General features: G+C 43.4%; 1 long non-coding RNA gene across 1 annotated transcript in view; it reads right to left on the bottom strand.

Annotated features, from left to right (window-relative positions):
* Window positions 1-1,114: 1,114 nt before the first annotated feature.
* The window catches only part of LOC143960593 (uncharacterized), a 94,469-nt gene continuing 68,677 nt past the window's right edge, over window positions 1,115-26,906 (bottom strand). Inside the window, exons 2-3 of the long non-coding RNA XR_013270350.1 lie at window positions 1,638-1,701; window positions 1,115-1,558 (exon numbers count right to left, since the gene is read on the bottom strand). This is a non-coding gene — a long non-coding RNA (uncharacterized LOC143960593). The remainder of the gene's footprint in view (window positions 1,559-1,637; window positions 1,702-26,906) is intronic.

Raw genomic sequence — 26,906 nt, 5'->3', positions numbered from 1 at the left:
TCCACCTGCCTGGAAAGGAACAGCACTCCACACCAGTTGTACTTAACCAAGAACATATATTTACTGAGGTTAGTGTAAAATAGTAATTACAGCATTTGCACTGTCACGCCAACGTAATGTGACAGCACAGTAGGAACACACAATAGCATGCACATGTACAGTTGTCTTGAGTGATCCCTGAGAACGTGTCTCCAATTGGGACTAGTGCTCAGAGCGACTACACCTTACTCTGGGCAGCTTCCCACATCCAGCACACTCTAGTAGCTATAGAAATACAGGATCAATAATGAATTACAACACAATCCCTAGGGAGCTCCCCCTACTTTAATAAGGTGCCGGGCCTTGCAATAAAGGATGCAGTTTTCAATCGTCTTTCTTCTGCTAGCAATAGTTGTAACAATTGTAATCCAACAATAATCCGACAGTGGAACAACAAGGGTTAACGTGAGATGAATATTAGAGCTGTTCCTGTAGTGTGATACACCTGTAATTGCCTCTGGTATAACACAGTGTAAATAGTGAAGTGTGGGATAGGCTTGAGGCCTGCTTAAACTCAGTCTGCCTATTAGATTCTCCTCCGTGGGACTACAGGCCCCAGCAACACTGTGTCAAAGTCTAGGTGTATGCAAGTGTGTAAGAAACTGTGGGCAACAGCCCTCTAAACAAACTGGGTTTGAAGAATAAGTCAGCTCCACTCCGCTGGTCTAAGTCTATTTGATGCGGCCACGCCGTCACGCTGTTCTGTTTCACAAGGTCACCAGGAGCTCTCAGTTACCTCCGTCAGGGTGCCTCTGGATCCTTCCTGATCCGACCACACTGCTGTCCCAGCACGCTGTGGTATGAAGTCCTCCTCTGGCTTTAGATTGCTGCTCCGCAGGCTGCAATTCTCTGGAGACCTCCTCACAGGTCCTCACAGGCAGGTCATGTGTCCAGAATAGAAAGAAAATGGCCGCGCGGGCCCTTATATAGCCTACCCAGCATGCAGTTTAGTAGAGGGTGACCATGGGTAGGTCACCTGGCATTCTGGGTAGATAAGGTCAAATAACAAAAGTAAACACAGTCACTTCCTGTCACCTTTCCAACACTATGAAAAGGAAAAATAACTAAAGTCCATTTCCAGTTTTGGTCACTAGATGGTGCCAAATACTAATGAATAACATTGTCCATAGGTTTACATTGTATTCACATTAACATTGCATTAGTAGGCAAAAATGTCAGTGCTACACTAACAATAAATTAATATCTCTAATACAATTTTAAATCGCTATATTACCAAAACTTCACAAACATTTAAGTAAGTCTAGTTTAAGATCATTGACATTTGATAAACAGGAAACACTGAACATTAAATGAAAATGTGAGTCATTTAAACAAATAACTGTCATTACAATTATGTGAAAAAATTTTAAGTTTGATCATGTCTTCATGTGGCAGAGATACGTTCTTCATGCCTCTTTTGCTACTGTACTGTGGTGCTTAATTTAATTATAAAAGATCTAAGCTTCCTAGGTCTGGTAAGACTTTCCCACAGTGAAAGGGACCCGTTCATCAATTTTGCCTTTAAAAAGAAAATTGCTTTCAGTTTGAGACATTCAACTATGAATTTTTGCTTTACTTACTTTGAACCCTTTACCTACTTTGTTAGTGGTGCATTGGACCTTCTTCAACTGTTGCTGTTGTTCTTGAACCAGTTTGCAAAGCCTGATATAACAAAATAATACAAAACAAATGACTATCGGGGCTTTAAAAATTATATTATTTTCTTTACTTCAGATAGTTCAAAGAGATATACACCCTTACCAAATGACATTTTGTTTTTTCTGTCCCGGATTTGCAGTGACAGTCCCGTATTTATGTGCTCTGTCCCATTACACTCTGTCCTGAGGTGCCTCCCGAGATCACAGCATTACCCTTATTTGAGTTAACTCAAAAAGATGTTAACTGAGGGAATCAGGGGGAGCAAGTGGGTGGTTCCCATACAATTAGGGACAAAGCGGCCCAGAAAGTGGGTGTGGTCTGTGCAGGCCATCCCGGACATTGGTATGATCTGGGCTGAGCTGTCTGGAAGGTGGGCATATTAATGCCCCGTACACAGGATCGGTCCAACCATGTGTATGCTCCATCAAACATTTGCTATCGGAATTTACGGCCAGAAGGTTCTCAAATTTTCCGCCAACAAAACTTGTTGTCGCAATTTCCGATTGTGTGTACACAAGTCCGTCGCACAAAAGTTCACTCATGCTCAGAATCAAGCAGAAGGAGCCGCACTGGCTATTGAACTTCCTTTCTCTCGGCTTGTCTTACGTCTTGTACTTCACTGCGTTCTCACATTTGGAATTTTGGGCCAACATTTGTGTGACTGTGTGTATGCAAGACAAGTTTGAGCCAACATCCTTCGGAAAAAAATCCACGGTTTTGTTGTCGGAAATCTGGTCATGTGTACGGGGCATAAGTGTGAGCTGTGGACAGGAGTGGCCTAAGAACCAAGACACATATGCTGGCAAGATTAATTAGGTGCTGCTGATCTCCTTCTGTCTGCTATAGTCACTTCTGGTCCGCATACACTTGCTCAGGCTTCATCTGTACATTATTGATCTGGACCAACTTCCTGACAGTGAAAATGGGGTGCCAAAACTGCAGAATGTGTGTCGGCATGGTTGCCTTAAAGTTATTGTAAAGCCCTTGTTTTTTTTTTTCTATCAAAATAAAAAAATATGTCATACTTACCTGCTCCGTTGCAGTGGTTTTGCACAGATGAGTCCCGATCCTCCTATTCTTGGGTCCCTCTTTGCTGCTTCTGGCCCCTCCCTCCTGTTGAGTGTCCCCTTGAAAGAAGACTGTCTCCCAAGGAAAATTGGGAGACAGTTGTCATCCCATAACAGAACTTGCCTGAACAAGAACCATCATGGCAAGATCACCAGGTATTATTTTATACAGTTGCAAATTTAAAAATATTGAAAACAACTTTTGGAATTATACCGATACTTATAAATGAGATTTTATTGATTATTATTGAAAGATCTTATTTAAAGAGTTACTAAACCCACAACAGTAAAATCAGCTGGTCAACTCCTTCTTGTGTTATGACCTAAAGTCTGTCCAGGAAGTAAGGCAGAAGTAATGGATACGTTTGGAAACATTGATGGGGACAAGTGAAGTAAGGCCGCGTACACACGCGCGGACTGTTGGCCCAACCTTGTCCGCTGAACAGTGTTTGGGCGGACAGTCCGCTCGTGTGTGGGGCTTCAGCGGACAGTTTCAGCGGACAGTTGGCCGAACAAGGTCTTACGGAAATTCCGAAAAACTGTCCGCTGAAACAAGGTTTCAGCGGACTGTTCGCTCGTGTGTAGGCTTGTTCGGCCAACTAAGTCTCGCGCATGCTCAGAAAGGATTTCCACGTCGGAAGGTTGCATTGCAGTGTATAGGACGTCGTATTTTTCATCCCGTCGTACGTGCCGTTCACGTCATCGCGCACGGTTTCAGCAAACTGTTCGTCCGTCGTGTGTGGCCATGTCCGTCCATGCTAAGTTTGAGCGGACTGTTCGCTCAAACTGTTGGACGGACAAAGTTGGGCCAACAGTCCGCGCGTGTGTACGCGGCCTAAGTGTCTGTAGATTTAATGGAAGCTTTGATATTTTTGCAAAAAAAAAAAAGTACAATACTGCTTTATTGGTAGATAGGGGAGCTGAAATTTAGAAAAAAAAGGTGAACTTATCCTTTAAAAGTCCATATATTTATAATTGATGAGCTGCATTTTTATTTTGTCATTATCTGCCTTGCAAAATGTTTCTATCAACCATTTTGGAGAATAAAAGTAAAGCTTTCAAGCTGCAGGCATTGTTTTCACCTGAATGGTATTGCCCTTTGACTTCTCCGGGTAAAATGTTAAATACAGCAATGAATAAGCAATGTATGGCGATGAAACAACTGAACTCTATCCTATATATAACTCATTAGAATAATTGCTGCATCCTTATAATTTTGCATGTAGCCGTGAGAAACATTCTTATGATTAGCACGCATTGATTTTCCTATTGTTTTTCAGTAACACTTTTGTGAATTACCCCTTATCTGGTAATTACACATTGCTGTTATGGAGCAGCTGCAATTAAATCCTATCAATGACTGCAGGCATGTTTGCCCTCTAAGCATTTACTACATCCCCCGCTCTATACACTGACTCGGTAACCATACATCCCATCTGTATACACGGCATTTGATTAAATTTATATTTGACCTCTGTTTTTTAACACAGCTAGAATTATCTTAGATGTGCATTACTTTAAATGCCTGAAACCTAACATACAGTTAGGCTTCTAGAAATAAAACATACAATTTATAGATATATTATTTGAAAGCTTGCCAGAAGTTTTGGTGCTGGGGACAGAAACCCAGTCTCCTACTGAAACTGGGTATTTTTTGTAATGGTAGATAACAGGATTCCAGTCTGGAACCAATGGGAATGCAGCTTAATTTAAAGTGGTTGTAAACCTCTGACATGAATAATGGAAAATGTATATCCTTCTATACTGTGTACTTGCCTCAGTCCAAAGCACTAAGTGTGATTTCTGTCTGCTGCTATCTAAGCTGTCTGAGCTCCAACACATAGCCTGTGATTGACAGACTCAGCTGATAATGTTTCCCTATAAGATTGTGTGTGGGTGTCCAATCCATCCACTCAGATCTCAGATTACACTCAGCTCTCCCTCAGAGCTGTGTAGTGTGTAATATCAGATACGTGCCTCCTGACTCTGAAAGCTTAGAGCTGCTGTGCAAAATGAATGCTTTAGGAGGCTGTGGAAAATAGATGGCTGCAGATAAACAGGTAGAACATATGTGCATATGTAGGATGATTTGTTTCATCTCTGTGTATCACTTGATGCTAATGTTCTTAGGTGATGCATAGCTTGCTCTCTGCTGAGCAAGCTATGCATCAAGCTATGCTGAGAGAGGTATTTTTATTCTCTTTTTCTTTCTGGGAATTTTCTGCAAAACATCTATCTAGTTTTTTAGCTGCAATATTTCCCACTGTTGTATCCTTCTCCTTGTGCACCTTTCCAGATCAGCACTACCTGCAGCAAAGGCCCGTCCATCCATGCATCTGGCTCCTGTGCAGGACAACAGACACATGAATTCCAGCGGCAGGGTGTTTTTGCCAAAAGCTCTAATAGGCTTTAAAATAGGGTGGGCTCGGGACACAGACAATGTAAACTGAGCCTACCCAGGTGTGTTACAATAGTGATTTAATATTCTTGAGACCCATCACCCGATTGGCTGAAAGGACAGGCAATCCTATTGGACTTCTAGAAGGAGGAGGGGAGACGCATGGTAGAACCCGTGATGGAGAAGAGGATGCAGGCGCACACTGCCAGCTGCCCGATGCCTGCCACCCGCAACCCGCCACCTAGATGGGGTAAGTGCTGGACCGACCAGCAGACAGTAGGCAGGGAAGGGGGGAGGTGCTGCCGGCCACCTGGGGGGGTTGGGTGGTTGTTTGCCACCCCCCAAAATAAAAAGAAACACCAGCTGCCACTGACTACCTGGCTGAGCCTTGGAGACCATACCTTGACCCCACTTAGATGAAGATTCGGAGCCGGCCTGTAAGGTTGTTCTCGGCACTGGATTCTGCATGGGGCACTCACCTTGGCACATACTGCAGCATGTTAAGCAGCTGCAGGGTGCTATACAGATACAGGGCTATGGTCCATCTGCAGTGAGCCCACCAAGAAGGGCAAAGATTTCAAAGGGGCTTGCTCCCTTGACTCCCCGCTGACTTCCTTTAAGGGACCACAAGTGGTAAGGTAGGCTAGGACTTGGGCTCTTTCTTTCCATTGTGCCCAGGTGCTGCAGTGTTGTTTTACCTTATAGGTTAACTGTGGTGCACTAATTGCAACTCAATCTGTTGCAACCAGGAGTGGGAGATGGTCCAGAATTTTGTTTCAGTCTGAATTTGCAGCTTCCTACTTGATTTGCTCTATTGCATATGACCAAGTAATTTTTCTGTAATATGGATAGTAAACTACGAACCTTCGTGAAGGCATAAATTGGGTTAAAATCTTAGGAACAAAGAACACAGAGCCAATGCACCCCATTGGGTAAAAAATGAAAAAGAGCGAACAAAAGTCCTGGATGGCTTAACTCCAATGTAAAAATACATATAAAAGCAAAGGAGAAGGCCTTAAAAAAATACAAGATTGAGGGATCATCATCAGCATTCAGCCTTTATAAAGAATGCAACAAAAAATGTAAGGGTGTAATTAGGGCAGTTAAGACAGAACATGAAAGACACATAGCGGAGGAAAGCAAAAAATATTCCCCAAAAAATCTTTAAAGTGGAGTTCCCACCCGCCCTGTGGCCGAATGACGGCCTTAGAGCGGGCGGCTTCCTTCGCCTGGCCGTCCCTGGACGGCCTGGTGTTTACTTCCGCAATGCGCGCCGCCGGGGGCGCGCATCGCGGAAGTATTGTATTTGCCGTGTCTCCCGGAGACAGGCGAATACAGATCGCCGTGAGCGGCCAATCAAAGCGGCCGTTCACAGCGCGATCGCACCTGCCAATGGGAGATGATCTCATATGTAAACATATGAGATCATCTCCCATTGCCGTGTCTCTCCCTCCTCACACAGAGACAGCGTGTGAGGAGGGAGAGCGATCTGTCAGCCCCAGTGCAGCCCCAGTGCCAGCCCCAGTGCCAGCCCCAGTGTCAGCCCCAGTGCCTGTGTCAGCCCCAGTGCCATCTGTCAGCCCCAGTGCCAGTGCCATCTGTCAGCCCAGTGCCATCTGTCAGCCCAGTGCCATCTGCCAGTAGTGCCAGTGCCGCCAGTGCCACCTGCCAGCGCCAGTGCCCCCTGCCAGCGCCAGTGCCATCCATCAGCCCCAGTGCCGTCAGCCCCAGTGCCGCCAGCCCCAGTGCCGCCAGTCCCAGTGCCACGTGCCAGTGCCACCTGCCAGCGCCAGTGCCACCTGCCAGTGCCAGTGCCACCTGCCAGTGCCACCTGCCAGTGCCACCTGCCAGTGCCACCTGCCAGCGCCAGTGCCATCCGTCAGCCCCAGTGCCGCCAGCCCCAGTGCCACCTGCCAGTGCCACCTGCCAGCGCCACCTGCCAGCGCCATCTGCCAGCCGCAGTGCCATCTGCCAGCCCCATTTACCAGAGCAATTAGCCAGAGCAAATAGCCAGCACCATCTGCCAGTGCCAGCCCCAGTGCCAGCCCCAGCCCCATCTGTCAGCCCCATCTGTCAGCCCCATCTGCCTCCAGTGCCATCTGCCTCCAGTGCCATCTGTCAGTGCCACGTGTCGTCAGTGCCACGTGGGGTCACTTTGTGGGCATTTCCATTGTCCTGGTGCTCCAGGGCCTTCAAAACTGTAATAGGTGGTTGAGAAATAAGATGTGTAATTTATGCTCCTAGAACGCCTGATGGTGCTATTTCAATATTGGGCCTCTGTATGTGGTCAGGCTGTGTAAAAGTCTCACACATTTGGTATCGTTATACTCAGGAGGAGTAGTAGAACGTATTTTGGGGTGTCATTTTTGCTATGTACATGCTATGTGTTGGAAATATCTTATAAATGGACAACTTTGCGTAAAAAAAATGCGTTTTCATTTTTTTTCCACATTTTCCCAAAACTTCTGGAAAAAAAATGAACCATTCAAACGACTCATTATGCCTCATAGATTATACGTTGGGGTGTTAGCTTTCCAAAATGGGGTCACTTTGTGGGCATTTCCATTGTCCTGGTGCTCCAGGGCCTTCAAAACTGTAATAGGTGGTTGAGAAATGAAATGTGTAATTTATGCTCCTAGAACGCCTGATGGTGCTATTTCAATATTGGGCCTCTGTATGTGGCCAGGCTGTGTAAAAGTCTCACACATTTGGTATCGTAATACTCAGAAGGAGTAGCAGAACGTATTTTGGGGTGTCATTTGTGGTATACAGATGCCATGTGAGAGAAATAACCTATTACATTGAAAATGTTGTGAGAAAAAAAAAAATCTTCATTTTGCAAAGAATTGTGGGAAAAAGATGACAACATCAAAAACCTCACCATGCATCTTAGTAAATACCTTGGAATGTCTACTTTCCAAAAAGGGGTCATTTGGGGGGTATTTGTACTTTCCTGACTTGTTTGGGTCACAAGAAGTGAGATAGGCCACCAGTACATCAGATGTGATCAATTTTGTGCGATTCGCACCACAGCTTGTAGACTCTCTAACTTTCACAAAGACCAAATAATATCCACTAATTTGGGTTATTTTTACCAAAGATATGTAGCAGTATGTGTTTTTTTTCAAAATTTTCGGTCTTTTTTCATTTATAGCGCAAAAAATAAAAACCCCAGAGGTGATCAAATACCACCAAAAGAAAGCTCTATTTGTGGGAAAAAAAGGACACAAAATTCATTTGGGTACAGTGTTGCATGACTGAGTAATTGTCATTCAAAGTGTGAGAGCACCAAAAGCTGAAAATTGGTCTGGTCAGGAAGGGTGTTTAAGTGCCCAGTAAGCAAGTGGTTAAAAAAAAAAAAAAAAACATTTGGAGAACATTTTTTTTTTACTCATCTCTAAATGCCTGTTGTTAGGGGGTCCCTCGTAGTCTGCCTCCTTCAGCGCCTGGGCTCCTGACCTCACTTCCCTTGGTGCAGGAAGGGAAATCGCCTCTCTCCCCTCTCTCTTATCAATCATCTGGGACACGTGACAGGTCCCAGATGATTGCGCGGCCAGTCACAGCTCACGCATGCGCAGTGGGTGCCTGGCTGTGAAGTCAGGTGCCCACAGTTAAAATGCCGGCGCCGCCGAGCGGAGGGGGAGACGAGCGAGACTTCGATCCCCCTCATCGCTGGACCCTGGGACAGGTAAGTGTCCGATTATTAAAAGTCATCAGCTGCAGTATTTGTAGCTGCTGACTTTTTTTTTTTTTTTTTTTTTAAGCGGAACACCGCTTTAAGTATGTAAACAGTAAAAAAGGGAGGACAGACCATATTGGCCCCATAAAGAATGAGGAAGCACATCTGGTTACAAAGGAAGGTATTGATTTTATTCTTCTCCTCAGTCTTCACGAGGGAATCGAGGGGCTTCAGTAACCGAAACTGCAGTGTTTATCCGCATGACACATCACAGGAAGCACCTCCATGGTTAACAGAGGACAGAATTAAAATTAGTCTTGGGAAACTTAACATTAATAAATCACCGGGACCAGATGGCTTGCACTGAGGGACCATTGTTCCTAGTTTTTACTGACAGTCTACTAACTGGAATGGTACCAGCTGATTGTAGAAAAGCCAATGTAGCACCGATATTTAAAAAGGGCCCAAAATACATCCCTGGGAATTACAGACCAGTTAGCCTAACATCAATAGTATGCAAGCTCTTGGAGGGGATCATAAGGGACTGTATACAAGATTTTAGTAAAGAGAAGGGTATCATTAGCAGTAATCAGCATGGATTCATGAAGAATGGTTCTTGCCAAACCATTAACTTTCTATGAGGAGGTGAGTTGCCATCTAGATAGAGGAAGGCCTGTAGACTTGGTGTATCTGGATTTTGCAAAAGCATATGACACAGTTCCCCATAAATGTTTACTGTACAAAATAAGGTCTGCTGGCATGGGCCATAGGGTGAGTACATGGATTGAAAACTGGCTACAAGGGCAGGTTCAAAGGGTGGTGATAAATGGGGAGTACTCGGAATGGTCAGGGTTGGGTAGTGGGGTCCCCCAGGGTTCTGTGCTGGGACCAATCCTATTTAATTTGCTCATAATCAACGTGGAGGATGGGTTAAACAGTTCAATCTCTGTATTTGTGGATGATACTAAGCTAAGCAGGGCAATAACTTCTCTGCAGAATGTGGAAAACTTGCAAAAAGATCTGAACAAATGAATGGGGTGGGTAACTACATGGCGAATCAGGTTTAATGTAGAAAATGTAAAATAATGCAGCTGGGTAGCAAAAATATGAATCCAATCTATACAGTGGGGGGAGAACCTCTGGGGGATCTAAGATGGAAAATGACCTGGGGTCCTACTATGACTGGCTCAGCAATGGTATGCAATGCCAAGCTGCTGCTAACAAAGCAAACAATATTGGCATGCATTAAAAAGGGGATCAACTCCACAGATAAAACGATAATTCTCCTGCTCTACAAGACTCTGGTCCGGACGCACTTGGAGTATGCTATCCAGTTCTGGGCACCAGTCCTCAGGAGAGATGTACTGGAAATGGAGCACAAGAGAACAAAGAAGGGAAACAAAGCTAATGAAGAGTCTGGAGGATATTAGTTATGAGGAAAGGTTGCACTGAACTTATTCTCTCTGGAGAAGAGACGCTTGAGAGGGGATATGATTTCAATTTACAAATACCGTACTGGTGACCCCACAATAGGGATAAAACTTTTTTTGCAGAAGGGAGTTTAACAAGACCCGTGGCCACTCATTAAAATTGGAAGAAAAGAGGTTTAACCCTAAACTACGTAGAGGGTTCTTTACTGTAAAGCCTCTTACACATAATCAGACTTTCCGACAACAAAACTGTGGAATTTTGTCCGAAGGGTGTTGGTTCAAACTTGTCTTGCATACACGCTGGCATACAAATGTTAGCCAAACATTACGAACGTAGTGATGTACTAGATGTACTACTTGGTTTTTCAGCTCTTTAGCGCCACCCTTCTGCTAATTTCCTGTTAGTAGAAGTGTTGATTCGTGCTTTTCTTTTCGCGTTTTTCATTTATTGCTTTTCATTTCGTGCTTTTCAGTTCGTTTCTGAACAGCCGTTCGTCAACCAGACATCTTGTGGAATTGGAGCAGATAACGTGTATTTATTATTGGCCTTGGAGTTATTGCTTTGACATATTTCTTTTGGTCGAATAAATGATTTGATTTGTTAAATTTTTTATATTTTTGGATGCATAGAATTCACTTTTTGGTTATTTTCTATTTTTTTTTTTAAGTAAAAAAATTGTGGGGAATAATACTTGGCTATGTGTTTTACTTCAAATTACATTTTGTGAGTAGGCAGTTACATTTAAAAAAAATATGATGTAAAATTGACAAGGGACACCAACATAGCTGTATCTTTGTTACTAGGGGATAATGGTGTTGTGGTAACTTGCACAAATAAAAAAAACAAAAACATAATATTATTCTTAATATCACTAGAAAAAAAAAGCCTTTGAAAATGTGCAAAAACTCCATCAGTATCACCAGCAAAGCAGCTTCATTATTATCCCATTAGAGAAGAAGAGAATGTGCGCTGCATTTGTAGATTTCATAATTTGCCACGACACGAATGTTAATTCTTCATTACAAATGCTAGTTTACAAGACCGACCGCTTCTGCTTCCAAGCATGCGTGTTTGTACTTTGGACTTTTGTCCAACGGACTTGTGTACACACGATCGGAAAGTCCGACAACACACATTTGTTGGTGGAAAATTTGAGAACATGCTAGCCAAATTTTTTTGGTGGAACGTCTGACAACAATTGTCCAATGGAACATACACACGGTTGGACTTACCGCCAACAACCTCACATCCAACATTTCCTGTCAGAAAATCCGATCATGTGTGCGCGGAATAAGAGTGACAAGGATGTGGAATTCCCTTCCATAGGACAGGCGGTGGTATCAGCGGGGAGCATCAATAGTTTAAAAAAAACGATTAGATAAGCACCCGAACTACCACAACATACAGGGATATACAATGTAATACTGACATATAACCACACACATAGGTTGGACTTGATGGACTTATGTATTTTTTCAACCTCACCTACTATGTAACTATGTATATGGATAGTTGCAGCCTCCCCTTCTTAGGTATACACGCAGAAACCACAGAAAGCACAAGCAACCAACAGGATACACAGAGCTCTCTGCCTGCAAGTGACTGTTTGCTGAAGGTGCACACAAGGGAAAACCATAGGTGCAGGGGAGAACTCAACCAGATAATATTTCTGAAGGGGCTTATGTCTCCTGCTGGGTCCTGCTGTTCTAACTCTGCCAGTCCAGACCTTTACCCCCATACTGATTGTTTATCCATATATGGGGACTCCTCTGTGCTTTTGGGGCCACCCACCCCCTCATATATATATGAAGGAACTTGCTTTTACCTTGTCTGAAATAAAGAGAAAAAAACTCTGTCCTTTTGGAGGCCTCAGATTACCAGAGCCGTAGGTGAGCCTCATCATCTTCCCCTCAAACTCAAGGATACCATTTCTATAGCTGTGTATAAAGTATGCACTTCTCTAAACGTAGAACATCCTTTATTGACCTTGTGAGCAAGGTGCAGCATGGTATGGTGGGCAGAAAAAGTCACAGAGACCAAAATAGTCAAGAGCCATATATTGTAGTAAGATTTGATACAGTATAACTAGGCCCGTAGGCACGACCATCTGGAGCCACTTACGGACTGTAACAGCGGTCTGTAGAGTTGAAAGATGCCAACAGTGTCTGCAACGAGGAACGTAATGCAGCCTGGCCAATCCTCACCTAAAGGAGAAACTGCCTGAAGTAAGGTAGACATATTCCCTGCACTGACCCTCCTCCTCCAGAACCTTTTCTTATCTCTAAGCACTTTCCCTGTCAGACGGGGAACCTGTACCTACACTAGGCACTCACAAAAAGTGTGCCAAATACAAGAGCTGGAGTCTTAAATAGACTCTGCCTGACCCAAGATGGCTGCTAAAGGCCCATGGGGCACCAGCATCCAATCGGACAGATGTCTCCCTGTGACTGAAGGAAATTATAGAGGAACCGAGTTCCTCACAACTTTCTTCCCCTTCTGCATTGCTGCTTCAGTCGAGCACCACCTACAGTGGGGAATACAGACTGTACCTGCTACAACATTACTAAAGGTCACTAGTCTGGGTTCACTGAATTCGCAGTGATCATACAAAACATTCCCTATACAATCAATTTTACATCGTGCATTGAATGGCGACTGTCTTCACCTTGAGAAGATGTTCTTCCCTACTAAAAGCTTTGTGCGCCAATATCTTATTAAGAAGAGAATCTTGAAGTGTACTGTCCCTGTCATGAACCCTGCCAGCACTCGTCCAACTAATGTTTCTGAGGGTGTTTGTGTCTCCCCCTCCAGGGGCTGTGATGTCAGCCCAGACCTTTCCTCCCATACTTGAGTGGTTTTCTGCTTCTAGGGATTCCTCTGAGAGCAAATTGTACTCAAGGTTACTGGCTACCTCAGCAGAGAGACAGATCAAGAGCAACAGCAAAAGGGGTCGTTTTGAAACCTGATCAAGGTACCCAGGATCTCTTCCTAACCCTGATCTGATGTAAATCTCACAGAGAATGCTGTATATAAAGAGAACAAATTGCTAGTAAATGGGAAACCAGGCCAACCACTTCTCTGAGCTAGTCCTAGATCTCAGTCCTTGGCTTATTGTGGCTCAATTTCAAACATAGTAAATCTAAAGCCCAAGTAGAAGAAAAGCCTAAGCCTACCTGCTCACACTAATGTAATGCAGGATTGGCAGTGATTCCTGCGCATTTCCTGCACTGCATCACATTTTCACTGCGTTCATGCGGATATCAATGTTAGGATAACGACACCCCAAAGACAGTTTGAAAAATACATTGCAATTGGCTGAATCAGATCACAGGTGTGTGAACACCCATGAGATCCGATTCCAGTGTGGGTAAAAAAGAAAAAATGATGCACCTTTTTCTTGTGGCACATTTGAGCCATACAATGTTGTAGCGGATGACATTTTGGACAAAATGTCACTCATGTGTAAATGTAGTTTTTGCCTCAGAACCATAGGGGTTCTGAGGGTTAATTATGTAGGTTAACCTTGACATCAGTTTGGCTGGGCTGTGTTAGAAGTTCTACTTGGTCATGTGTACAGTGAAGTGCACATGACAAGTCAGAACCAGGCCTGGTTGGACATTTTGGGTATGAGCTTTCTCGGAAACCAATCAGTGGGTGTGCTGGGCCCCGCTGAGGAGTCTGGGAAGGAGTACTTTAGATGTGGAGGTCACCTGTTAAGGAGAGGAGTTTGTGAGGCACGTGTGGTCTGTCCTGGTTCCAGGACCGGGGTAGCCCCGCGAGGGGTCCCGGTCATGGGTTGTTCGACATCCCGCAACATGCTTCTGTCGGTTACCCCCAAAAGACCTGCCTGGTCTGGGGTAAGAATCGGTCTGTTTCCGAGTTCGCGGAACCGGCTGGTCCGAGGCGCAGTAACTGAGGGAGGATTCAAGGTGTCCGGGTGTGCTCTCGGCTTGGAGGGGCACCACAGCTCGTGAAAGTGACCAGGGGAGGACTCTTCGGATGAGGGCCGACAAGTGGCATCCTGAGAAGTGCCTGGTTACTGAGTTGGGAAGGACATTGACGAATCCAGACTTTTTCCATTACTATTAAGGAGACAGAGAACATTCCAAGTACTGAAGAAAAAGGTTCCTGTCCACTTCCAGTTTTAACTTGTACACATTCAGAGGTTTTGACAAGTTCCGGATCAATGTGCTGATTGCCATGGTCTCTGGCTAGAGATCTGTTCAGCCGTGAGGTACTCAGCTGCGAGTGGCTACTCTCTGGGTGGTATTAGAGACTTTGTTATGTCTGCAGTTCAAGGTGACTGAGTTCTTCACCCTTCTGTTCCTATACGAGAGTGTTGTTGGATGTTATCCCTGCAAAATAAAACCTTTCAAAAGGACTTTATTGGTGTCAGCATCCAAGTTGTTGGGTATCAACCCTGGGAACCCCTAGACATGGAAGAACAAGCCAAGTGCAGGTAACCGGTAAGCCCAATAAGTCAAGGCCACCCTACAAAGGTTATGGCCGCTACAAAATGAATGAGCCTAAATCGCACTACAAAGAATCGCATGGGATTTGAACCAGAATGCAGTGTGATTCCTGTTTACCATTCCCCGCACCGTATCAGTGTGAACCTAGCATAAAAGTGTACCTTCTCCATTCCTCCTACCTATCCTTCCTAATCCTTAATGCATTAACAGGTGCGCTTGCTGGATGTACTGTAATAACCATATATACCTCAGCTATATACAGTATACAGCACTGTGTTCAGGAGGTAGGACAAAACAAAGAGTTGGGCTGAAAGTTGCTCATCCATTCATAGGAAGCTTAGTATTCTATGAATGAATACCCTCTGATTAGCTGATTAGCTGAGATGGAAATCGTAATGTCATCCAACCACCTCTCTGTCAATCTATTCATAAATAGAAAACTTCCTGTGAATGGCTATCCCACTGCCGGAACACAGCTCTGTATATTGCATGTAGCTGAGGCTACATACAGTTTATACAATGTGCCCAGAAAGCACACCTATTTACATGCAGTAAAATAGTTAATTTGGGTCAGCTTTGCCCAAACAAACTATTTAAAGTGGTTGTAAACCCTTACAACCAACTTTGACCTACAGGTAAGCCTAGATTAAGGCTTACCTGTAGGTCCAAGAAATATCTCCTAAACCTTTATGGTTTAGGAGATATTTACCTGAAGACAGCCACCGCTGTCTACGGTGCATGCGCACTGGGGCAGGCCGCAGATCACGGCGATATGGCGCGAGTGTCGGCTCCCATGCGCATGCGCGGGAGTGACATCATCATGGCTCCGGCGAATCACAGCGCCAGAGCCGCGAGACCCAGAAGTCGCTCCGGGATCCATGGCAGCGGTGAAGAGGAAGACGGAGGACCGCTTCGGGGGCTTCGTTCTCAGGTAAGTTATTCATAATGAGCTAGTATGCTATGCATACTAGCTCATTATGTCTTTGTCTTGCAGGATTTTTTTTTCAGGATTTTTTTTTAAAGGATTTACAACCACTTTAAAGTGACATTAAAGAGGAGCTGCACCTAAAAAAAAAATATTAAAAGCCAGCAGCTACTAATATTGCAGCTGCTGACTTTTAATAATATCACACTTACCTGTCCCAGGTTCCAGCGATGTCGGCGGCAGATGACGAGCGATCGCTCGTCTCGCTGCAGCCACCGCCGCCATCCTCTGTCAGGGAATCGGGAAGTGAAGCATGAGGGCTTCACTGCCCGGTTCCCTACTGCGCATGCACGAGTTGCGATGCGCTTCTCTTATGGTCCCCCACTGTGTCTCTGGGAACTGTGTGTTTCCCAGAACACAACGGGGGGGGCGGAGCGATGCGGGGGTCTGCGGCGGTCTGGCCGGAAGTGGGTGCAGCTACCTGGATTATCCAGGTAACTGCACCCCCCTCCCCCCCGAAAGGTGCCGATTGTGGCACCAGAGGGGGGGAGGGATAATACTAGCGGAACTTCCCCTTTAGGGTGAAGAACCGCTTTAAAGTGTTACCAAACCCACAACAGTAAATCCATCTGTATATGCAGTAAAGCATGCTTGTTATACTCACTGTGAAACCTAAGGTGTTAATCCTCTGCATTGTGTAAAAATTCTGATCCTGTCTTCTCTGATCCTCCCCTCCTGGGTTTAGTAGGACTTTATGGTTAAAACCCCAATTTAAATATATATTTTTGTTCTGATGGTTGGGAGGTGCTGCAGTACAGTACCACAGAGATTATATCATGTGCAGTAACTAGGCAACACATTTTGGGGACATATGTCCCTTTCTCAAGCCTTTCCCAAGGCTAAATGTGGACTAAAGTTAAGTGTTTGTGCAATGATCAAAGGACATTGAATTAAATGTGCAAAAAGTGATACAGATGATCTTGTAAATGTTGCTTCCTTCTGACGGATTACTGTAGCTATTTTGCTAGGGAGCAAGTTGCTCTACAGCACTGACATCTGTGCAGGTTTCTGATACGGAGGAATACATTTAAATAAACCCAGAGTTTAGTCCTAAATGAATGACATTTAGTTTGTTAAAGCAGTGTGTATTATAAAGCTGCAGATATAAAAATAACTAAAATACAGTTTTATAAATATTATTACATGTTAAAGTGTATATGAGATTTTAGTGACTGGGTGTATATATACCCTTTAATGAAAAGCAATAAGAAAATATTACTTCTACTTTTTATTGGATAATTATTAAATTGAATGTAGTGGGAGAATTACAGAACAAGTTTTTTCTTTGTGCATCATTTTCTGTTGTAACATCTTAATACAATTATTTTAATTCCCATGAAAGGCAAACACAAATATCCCAAAATAGGGAAGAGGATTTCCAAGTCTTATCAGTGAACACTGTTATGTGGATATATTTCCTCTCTAACTAGTTCCTGTTTTTATACTAGTTTTTTAGTCGCACCAAAATAATGGTTATTGAGGGTTATTCTCAACATTACTCATAATGGGATGTGCTTAACTTTGGCCATGTCCTTATTTCCCCTTTCTGAAAGGTTCTAGGTGGCTTCATTTGACTAACAAATGTGTCAAATGTTGACAGCCGGGCTCTTTACACAAAACCCCCCGAAACTGGTGTGACTGAAACAATCGCCCCCTTCAGCTTTGTGCCTGACCCCTCGTTGCTGCCTGCCTTTGTCCTACTTCCAATGCCCAGCCATTAAACTTATTTGCTTAGGAATTCTTGTGGATCCCTGTCTGCCAGGGTTTTTTTGTCTCCCTTACATGTATAAACTATAAAAGCGCATTTTACAATGCCAAGGCAAGCTTTTTCAATATCGTGTCCATGAATAGATGGTCGATGCAATGCCTTTCACCTCCTCAATGAATTCATTCCAAGTACACACTTCAGTCTCTTTCCCCACAAACCCCCCACTAATGAAAATGCAATGCTTTTCAGTCACTGCTGTTTTAATATTTTAATACACCAGCGGTTGGAGATATTTTGTCAGCTTCCTGAAACCTGAGCCTCTTTTAGAAAACATGATTAGCCAGGCTCATCCAATGCAAGCTTATCATCCGAGGTCCACTGTCGTTCAGATGGCTACTGGCCAAACCATGAACACAGCTGTGACCGAGGCTAGGAAAATGAAAATGCTAAATTTTGCTTGACATAAATGCAAATTTCAACGCCTGCCAAAAGCAGCCATTGCTGCCGGAAATCTGGACTTCCTTGATCTTTATTAACCCCTTTTGGGCAGGCAATCAAACATGTACTCACATTGCTATTAGGGATGAGTTTGATGTTCGGGTCGAACATACGTTCGCAGAACAGCGAACATTATGGGGCGTTCATGGGAATTATGAGCGCCACGGAAAGCCCCATAATACTTTGCAATCTCACAGTGCATTGCTGTATGATGATTGGTCAAAGCATGCACCTGACCTGCATGCTTTGGCCAATCACAGCGTGCTCTGCTGAGAGAGCCATAATTGGCCAAAGGCAGGGTGCCTTTGGCCAATCATGGCTCAAGTCCACGCCCCACACTATATAAGGCTGCTTACATAACGGCCGTGTATAGTGTTGTTGGTGTGGACAGAGCGATAGCTTGAGTTAGATTAAGCAGTCAGGCTATTCAGTTAGTGGCAGTGTAATTGAAATATTTATACAGTCAGTCTAGTATATATATATATATATATATATATATATATATATATATATATATATATATATATACTCTGCATTTAACATAGACTAACATAGACTAAACTATATATATATATATATATATATATATATACACTCTGCATCCAGTGTAGCCCATATCTACAGTGCATTGAGTGGTGTACTGTTTCTAATACACTTCAGGCAGTGTACACCGTATACAATACAGTGCAGGCATTGTACAGTTTCTAATACAGTGCAGGCGGTGTACACAGTATCTAATACAGTGTGTACAGTTTCTAATACACTTCAGGTGGTGTACACAGTATCTAATACAGTGTGTACAGTTTCTGCTACACTTCTGGTGGTGTATACAGTACACAATACAGTGCAGCCGTTGTACAGTTTCTAATACAGTGCAGGCGGTGTACACAGTATCTAATACAATGTGCACAGTTTCTACTACTTTTCTAGTGTTGTTGTCAGGATGCATCCACCAGCGGACAGTCTCATCCCCCCAGAAGACTCCTAAGGGCGCAGAAGGAATCAGTTTCCTGTTGCACACAGAAACCAGGCTATGGCGCATAGATGTGCGCATGCGCAAACGGGGGCGCAAACAGAAGCAGTTGTGCATCTTCGCGTATGATGGCGCTTGTGCGAACCCGCATGTGTCCCAGCGCTTGCATGCATGCAAGCAAATCTTTTTAAGTCCAGCCAGTACTTTGCCCGGTGCTGCTTTGTCTTCAGCTCATGCGTGTCCTGTTTCCTGTGAACCTGTGTCCTGATTCCTGCTATCTACCCGGATCGTCTTGTCCATCCCTTGAACTCTGCCTGTACCGACCTAGGCTTGTCCTGTGACTAATCTCCTGTCTTCTCCCTGGCACCTGGCTTGTTCCTGACTATGATCCTGCCTGAACCCAGTACCTGATTTGACCTGCATGTATGACCCTGCCTGCCTGACCTTGCTACTTGCTGCTGTCATCTGCACCTGGTGCCACCTGTTGGTCTTCTGCTGAATCGGGACTAGCCGCCCTGCTACCACCAAAGACTTCTTGCTGCTCGTGCGACTCTGCACCCCAATGCCTTCTGTTTGCTCTATCAGGAGCCCTGAGTCAGAGTGGTAAAGGAGTAGTAGAAACTGTACACACTGTATCTAATACAGTGTGTACAGTTTCTACTACACTTCTGGTGGCGTACACAGTACACAATACAGTGCAGCAGTTGTGCAGTTTCTAATACAGTGCAGGCGGTGTATAAAATACAGTGCAGCCATTGTACAGTTTCTAATACAATGCAAGCAGTGTACACAGTATCTAATACAGTGTGTACAGTTTCTAATACAGTGCAGGCGGTGTACACAGTACACAATACAGTGCAGCAGTTGTACAGTTTCTAATACAGTGCAGGCAGTGTACACAGTATCTAATACAGTGTGTACATTTTCTAATACACTTCAGGCGGTGTACACAGTATCTAATACAGTGTGTACGGTTTCTACTACACTTCTGGTGGTGTACACAGTGCACAATACAGTGCAGCAGTTGTACAGTTTCTGATACAGTACAGGCGGTGTACACAGTATCTAATACAGTGTGTACAGTTTCTACTACTTTTCTAGTGCTATACCGTGTCTAATACAGTGTGTACAGTTTCTACTACACTTCTGGTGGTGTACACAGTATACCAAACAGTGCAGCCATTGTATAGTTTCTAATATAGTGCAGGTGGTGTGCACAGTATCTAATACAGTGTGTACAGTTTCTAATACACTTCAGGTGGTGTACACAGTATCTAATACAGTGTGTACAGTTTCTACTACTTTTCTGGTGGTGTGCACAGTATCTAATACAGTGTGTACAGTTTCTATTACACTTCTGGTGATGTACACAGTATAAAATACAGTGCAGCCGTAGTACAGTTTCTAATACAATGTGGGCGGTGTACACAATATCTAATACAGTGTGTACAGTTTCTACTACACTTCTGGTGGTGTACAGAGTATACAATACAGTGAAGCTGTTGTACAGTTTCTAATACAGTACAGGCGGTGTACACAGTATCTAATACAGTGTGTACAGTTTCTACTACATTTCTGGTGGTGTACACAGTATCTTATACAATGTGTACAGTTTCTAATACACTGCAGGCGGTGTACACAGTATCTAATACAGTGTAGTGCAGTGTTGCAAAACAAAAAATACATCATGTCCGGAAGGCCACCAAGGAGAGGCAGACGCTCACAGGCCACTAGAAGAGGGCAAGCAGTCTCTGTGTCTACAGTCAACAGTGGTGGTCGTGGATATGGAGCATCCTCTGCAGGTAGACATGGGGCACGTTTGTCCTTTTTTTCTGCTGCTGGCCATGTTATTATACCACAACATGCAGAAGAGTTGGTGGAGTGGATAACAAAGCCATCATCATCCTCCTCATTCTCTGTCACCCAGGCTCAGAATAGTTTGCCTTCCAACGCTGCTGCCAAAGCGACCTATTCCACCGGCTCCTTGTCCCCAGTCACTCCTTCCATAGCCCCACCATCATGCACGGAGGAGTCCCCAGAATTATTCGACCACAGTGTCGGGTACATGCTGCTGGAGGATGCACAGCATTTTTAAGGCTCTGATGTTGGTTCCCAGGAAGGGAGTAATGTGACACTAGAGAGAGAGGGTGCCACAGAAGGACAAGAAACTGGCAGTCATGTTCCCTCCAGCTGCAGCATACTGCCAAGCACACCGCAGCGCTCCACAATTGCAGGACACTGCTGACTCCCGCTGACTTTGAAGTTCCTTGGTGTGGGCCTTTTTTGACACGTGTGCTGCAGATCGCACCGTTGCTGTTTGCATCCTATGTCTGAAGTGGATCAAGCGTGGCCAGAACAGCTTGAGCACCACATGCTTGACCAGACATATGATGACCTGTCATGCAGTCCAATGGCAACAGCCCTTAAAAGACCCACATCAATGAAAAAGACAGACTTCTCCTTGCTCCTCATCTGGGATCTCCAACCCTACTATACCTCCAGTCCTCTCAAAAACCTTCACTGAGAGGATTGAAGGTATAGCAATAGGTATCTCAAGTACTTGAAGCCAATCTGCTAGCAGTACACCACCAATTGATTTTAGCAGGCAAATTCCCCTACCCCAGTTGCTGAACCGTAAAAAGAAATTTGGTCCCAGCCAACCACATGTTCAGCGTCTAAATGCTAGCTTGGCCAAATTGCTAGCACTGCAACAGCTGCCTTTTCAGCTGGTAGACTATGTCCCCTTTCATGAACTTTTGGAATGTGCTGTACCTCAGTGGCAGGTTCCAAAACGCCATTTCTTTTCACAGAAGGCCATTCCAGATCTCTACTTGCATGTGAAAGGCAATGTTTTGGGCTTGTTGGACAGGACAGTCAGCAGTTAGGGTTATATTACCACTAACTCATGGTCCAGCAGGCATGGACAGGGACATTAGCTTTCCTTCACGGTGCACTGGGTAACTCTGTTGGCAGCTGGGAAGGATGCAGGACAGGGTTCAGTGTTGTTGAAGCTTGTTCAGCCACCATGCCTCCAATATGCTAGCGGTGATTCTACCACAGCTCTCTCCTCCACCCCTCCTCTTCTTCTTCCTCTATGGCCTCTTCTGCAGATTTTTCCTCTGAACCAGCGGTGCTCCGTAAGCGTTCAAGGTGCTACGCAAGTGGTGCTTGAGTTGGTCTGCCTAGGGGACAGGAGCCACACTGGGGCAGAGAATCTATTACCTCTGCAGGGGCAGGCTCAGAGGTAGTTGATCCCACAATACATTACAGCTGCGAGCAGTTTTAAATTAAATTTTTTCATTTATAAATGTCATTTTGCTGCAGCACTGTTATAAACATGGTAAATATGTGCTAATTTACAGGCATACTAAGGACACCCCCCAGGCATGATATTTAAAAGAATATTTCATTTTTATTGTTTCACTTTAAGCATTATTAAAATCAGTGCTCCCAAAAAAACAGCAGATTTTAAAACTTTTGTTTGCATTAGTACATGTCGCCTGGGGCAGGACCCGGGTCCCCAAACACTTTTTATGGCAATAACTTGCATATAAGCCTTTAAAATGTGCTTTTTTATTTTTTCACGTTTACAATCCATAGACTTTAACGGTGTGCGCACTAATTTTTTGCCTGTTTGCATGTTTTGCTGCAAACCGAACCGAGGGGTGTTTCACTTATCCCTAATTGCTTTACAACTAAAGGAGAACTCTAATTAGAACAATAAAATAAAAAATAATAATTAAAAGAATGGAATTACATTTGCTGACATATATGGGTTATATTTTGGATTACCATAGTAAAACTGACATATTAAATGTTAAAGTTGCATTGCTGTTAAAGCCCAACTTTACATGAATCTTTATCATTTTTAAAAGGTCGGCAATGAGAGGCTTTGTATTTCTGTCATGACAGGTTTCCTTTGTTTTATATGCCTGATATAGCAAAATAAGGAGTGGAAAGCCCCAGGAAGGGTGAGAACATCCAAGACTCCAAGGTAAGTGGGAGTAGAACAAGTAACCCTAATGAGGAATTCTCACTGGAGTCTCATGGAAAGTATGCTGCAATCAGGACTTAAAAACAGACACCCAGAAGTAGCTTTGATATATCCTTTTGTGATAGGAACTTAGGGGAACTGCACTTTTTTTACATCAATGTAAGGTTCTGTTTGAATATATTCTGATAATACATTGACTATACTTGCAGCTCTCCAGTCATACAGAAACTTTTGAAGAGGTCCTTGTAGAAGCATGTGGAGAGAATAAATGATGAAAGCACCAATTCACTAGTATGTGTTCACAATAGATTTTATAAGCTGTAACAGTCAACTAGATTTTTTAAAGTGTTTTAAGGGCTTCAAAGATCTTCCTTTATCAGGGTTGTGTAGAGCCGAAATGCACTTGTTCCAGCTAGCTGTTTCACAGTCTTGACATACCTTATTTCATCTTCAGGTGCACCCTAGAAATCCAAAAGTCTGTTGTAGATACCAGCTTAAAATACCATTGTTAGTGTTAATGGCTCTTTGGTTCTTCACCTCAGAGTTTGCCAACAAGGCCACCCATTACATCAGTGATGGCGAACCTTGGCACCCCAGATGTTTTGTAACTACATTTCCCATGATACTCAACTACACTGCAGAGTGCATAAGCATCATGGGAAATGTAGTTCCAAAACATCTGGGGTGCCAAGGTTCACCATCACTGCATTACATAGTTACATTAATGCTGATGCATGCTGATACATCTGTTATTACTGGAAGAATTTGGTCCATAAGTGCCAACAGCAAACAATGAGCATAACACGCAGCCATTTTTTCTGCATATTTTAAAAGATAATGCCTACCATTTTATTGCTTTACCTTGCTCACAGCTCAGCCCGTTAATATGTGCACTTTTTCACCAGTATATTCATAAGGTCATATGGCCACTCTTTTAGCATGTAGTGTTTGGTTTTTTCATCGTGTCTCTTGCAGCCTGTGCAGAACTGGGAAACAAGCCTCTGTAATCAAATCATATTCTGGCAGGATGAAGAGCAGCTGCACTTGTAGAAGTCCCTGGTGAAGCCATGCATAGAAACCAGAAATCTGTGCTGAGCTCGGACAATCCATGGTAGGGCAGAGGCAGAGATCCATAACCCTCTATTGGCTTGGCTTAGATGGTGATCACGGAGAGAGCAGCTGCCCAGACACAATAGACATGATGGGCTGGTTGTGAAGGCCAAATGTTGACTCAATCATTTCTTATGGAAGTTTGGACACCTGGTGTCTATGAAGGCGGCAGTGAAGGTCCTGAAGTCTAAGCCCCTGTACACACGGTCGGAGATTTCGACAACCAAATCCGTCGGATTTGGTCCATCGGATTTTGTCCGTCGGATCTTGTCCGAAACTGTTGCATACACACGGTCGGACAAAGTTGTCGAAAAATCCGATCTTTCAGAACGTGATGACGTAATTTCGTTACGATGGGACTACATTCAGGCTAGTAGCCAATAGCTTTGATGTAGGAATTTGATCTGAGCATGCGTGGCACTTGGTCCGATCAAAATCACATGATCGGAGTATGTCCGATCGGACCAGTTTGTTGGAAAATATTTCCAACAGGTTGGAAAATTGGGTCCGACGGTTATTCCGACGGAATCAGTCTGATGCATACCACACACAGTCGGATTATCCGACAACACGGTCCGATAGGACACATTCCGACGGATTCTCCGACCGTGTGTACAAGGGCTTACACATACTGTATATTCTATGTTCACTTCCTTGAAAATGTAGTCATATCACCAGATTCATGTGGAAAAAGGATATTGAATAAATAGCACATGAATAACCATGTACATGGATCCCCACCGGTCAACAATATTCAAGTTAACACTTACTGAACGAGATCAAATTTGCTGAAGCACTGTGAATCATAAACAAGTGCCAGTTTTTCTAATTATTTTTTTTAACATTAGGGTGCTATTTTATTGCAGTTTCAGAAAGCCCAGATGAGAGGTCTGATATGGGGAATATAAAAAAAAACGATACTTGCATGTACTTACCTTTAAACAACCTAAAATAGATGAGCGGTTCGAGCTGTGCCTCCTTCTATTTCAGAATAAGTTTACTAACATTACAGCTTCAACAATCTTGATAAAAGCGGAAAATCCATGTAAAAGAAAATTGCCATTCACAGAAACAGACCACATGCGGTATGTAGGTGCTCAGACACATTTTCCCTAAATACTGCATGCGATCCTGAAACGGTCAATTCACCATACCATTCTGCAGCAAAAGAATTAAGGAAAAATTAAGAAAGAAACAACAGTGGTTCTTCGCCCCACCCGACCCCCATCAGGCCCTTTGGGTTTGGTATGGATTTTGAAGGGAATCCCTACGCCAAAATAAAAAAAATGGCATGGGGTCCCTTCAAAATCCATACCAGACCCTTATCCGAGCATACAGCCCAGCAGATCAGGAAGGGATGAGGGGGGGCATTAATCTATTTTTTATGGAAAGAAAAAAAAGAAAGATCAAAAACCACATACAAAAAAGTGGAAATAGCACTAAATTAAATAAACTAAACTACTCTGAATGCACCCCTGAAAAAATCCCACACCTTTAAAAGAAATAAATTACAAACATTTTGCAGAAGCAGTTTAGTGAGTGAAATTGGGAGTCTCCTTATCTGGGGCAAATTCAGCTTTCTACAAAGAGTGTATATTAATATATATATAGATATACACATACTTGGATATCTTAGATAAGATATTCTAACTGCAAAGGTGTGGGTTTATACCACCAGTTGGCTTGGTGGAACTGGTATGAAGCCCATAGGCTTTCTGGTGGTATGTACTGTAACTGGGGAGATATCATGTTGTGCTGTTGCTTGTATGTTCTAGGCACTGATTTTTTATTTTTGTAAAAAAATAAAAAAAAAGATATAACATTTATAAATGCTATATAATTTACATAGCGATCAATGTTAAAAAATAGGGAAATCATTTTCTAAAAAAGCTGATTTTACCTTTCGGTGCCACATGGCTTGTTGAGGTAGTCTTCTCATCCCTTCCATTGACACTAATGCTGCATTCTGCCACAGCTACTGTCACATTAGAGAGCATATCTCATTCTCATCCCTCCTTAAACATAAAGGATAAGATATGCAGTGGTTAAAATAATTATTTGGTCCCCTGCAGATTTTGTAAGTTTGCCCACTTACAAAGAAATGAAGGGTGGGTCTAAAATTATTATTATAGGTGTACTTTAAATGATAGAGACAGAATATCAACCAAAAAACCCCAGAAAAAACACATAAAAACAATGCTATGAATTAACTACTTCAGCCCCGGAAGAATTTACCCCCTTCCTGACCAGTGCAGTTTTTGCGATATGGCACTGCGCCAATTTAACTGACAATTGCGCGGTCGTGCGATGTTGCACCAAAACAAAATTGACGTCCTTTATTCCCACAAATAGAGCTCTCTTTTGGGGGTATTTGATCACCTCTGCGGTTTTCATTTTTTGCGCTATAAACAAAGAAAGAACAACAAATTTTTGCTATAATAAATATTCCTCAAAAAAAATAAAAAAAAATATGTCTTTCTCAGTTTAGGCCGATATGTATTCTTTTACATATTTTTGGTAAAATAAATCACAATAAGTGTATTTTGATTGGTTTGCGCAAAAGTTATAGCGTCTACAAAATAGGGGATAGATTTATGGCATTTTTATTATTATTATTTTTTTATTAGTAATGGCGGCGATCTGCAATTTTTATCATGACTGCAACATTATGGCGGACACATCGGACACTTTTGACACTATTTTGGGACCATTGTCATTTATACAGCGATCAGTGCTATAAAAATGCACTAATTACTGTATAAATGACACTGGCAGGGAAGGGGTTAAACATTAGGGGCCAATCAAGGGGTGCTCACAATGCCGCATCTTAAAGGGGACATACAGCTACGGCCATTTGCGCAGCCGTGCCATTGTGCCAACATATATCGTCATG

Source organism: Lithobates pipiens, unplaced genomic scaffold (assembly GCF_037356315.1).
Source record: "Lithobates pipiens isolate NorthernLeopardFrog02 unplaced genomic scaffold, aLitPip1_a1.2 Scaffold_8, whole genome shotgun sequence".
NCBI lineage: Eukaryota > Metazoa > Chordata > Amphibia > Anura > Ranidae > Lithobates > Lithobates pipiens.
Note: the sequence above shows the minus strand (reverse complement) of the source record. Positions and strands in the feature narration are given on the sequence as shown.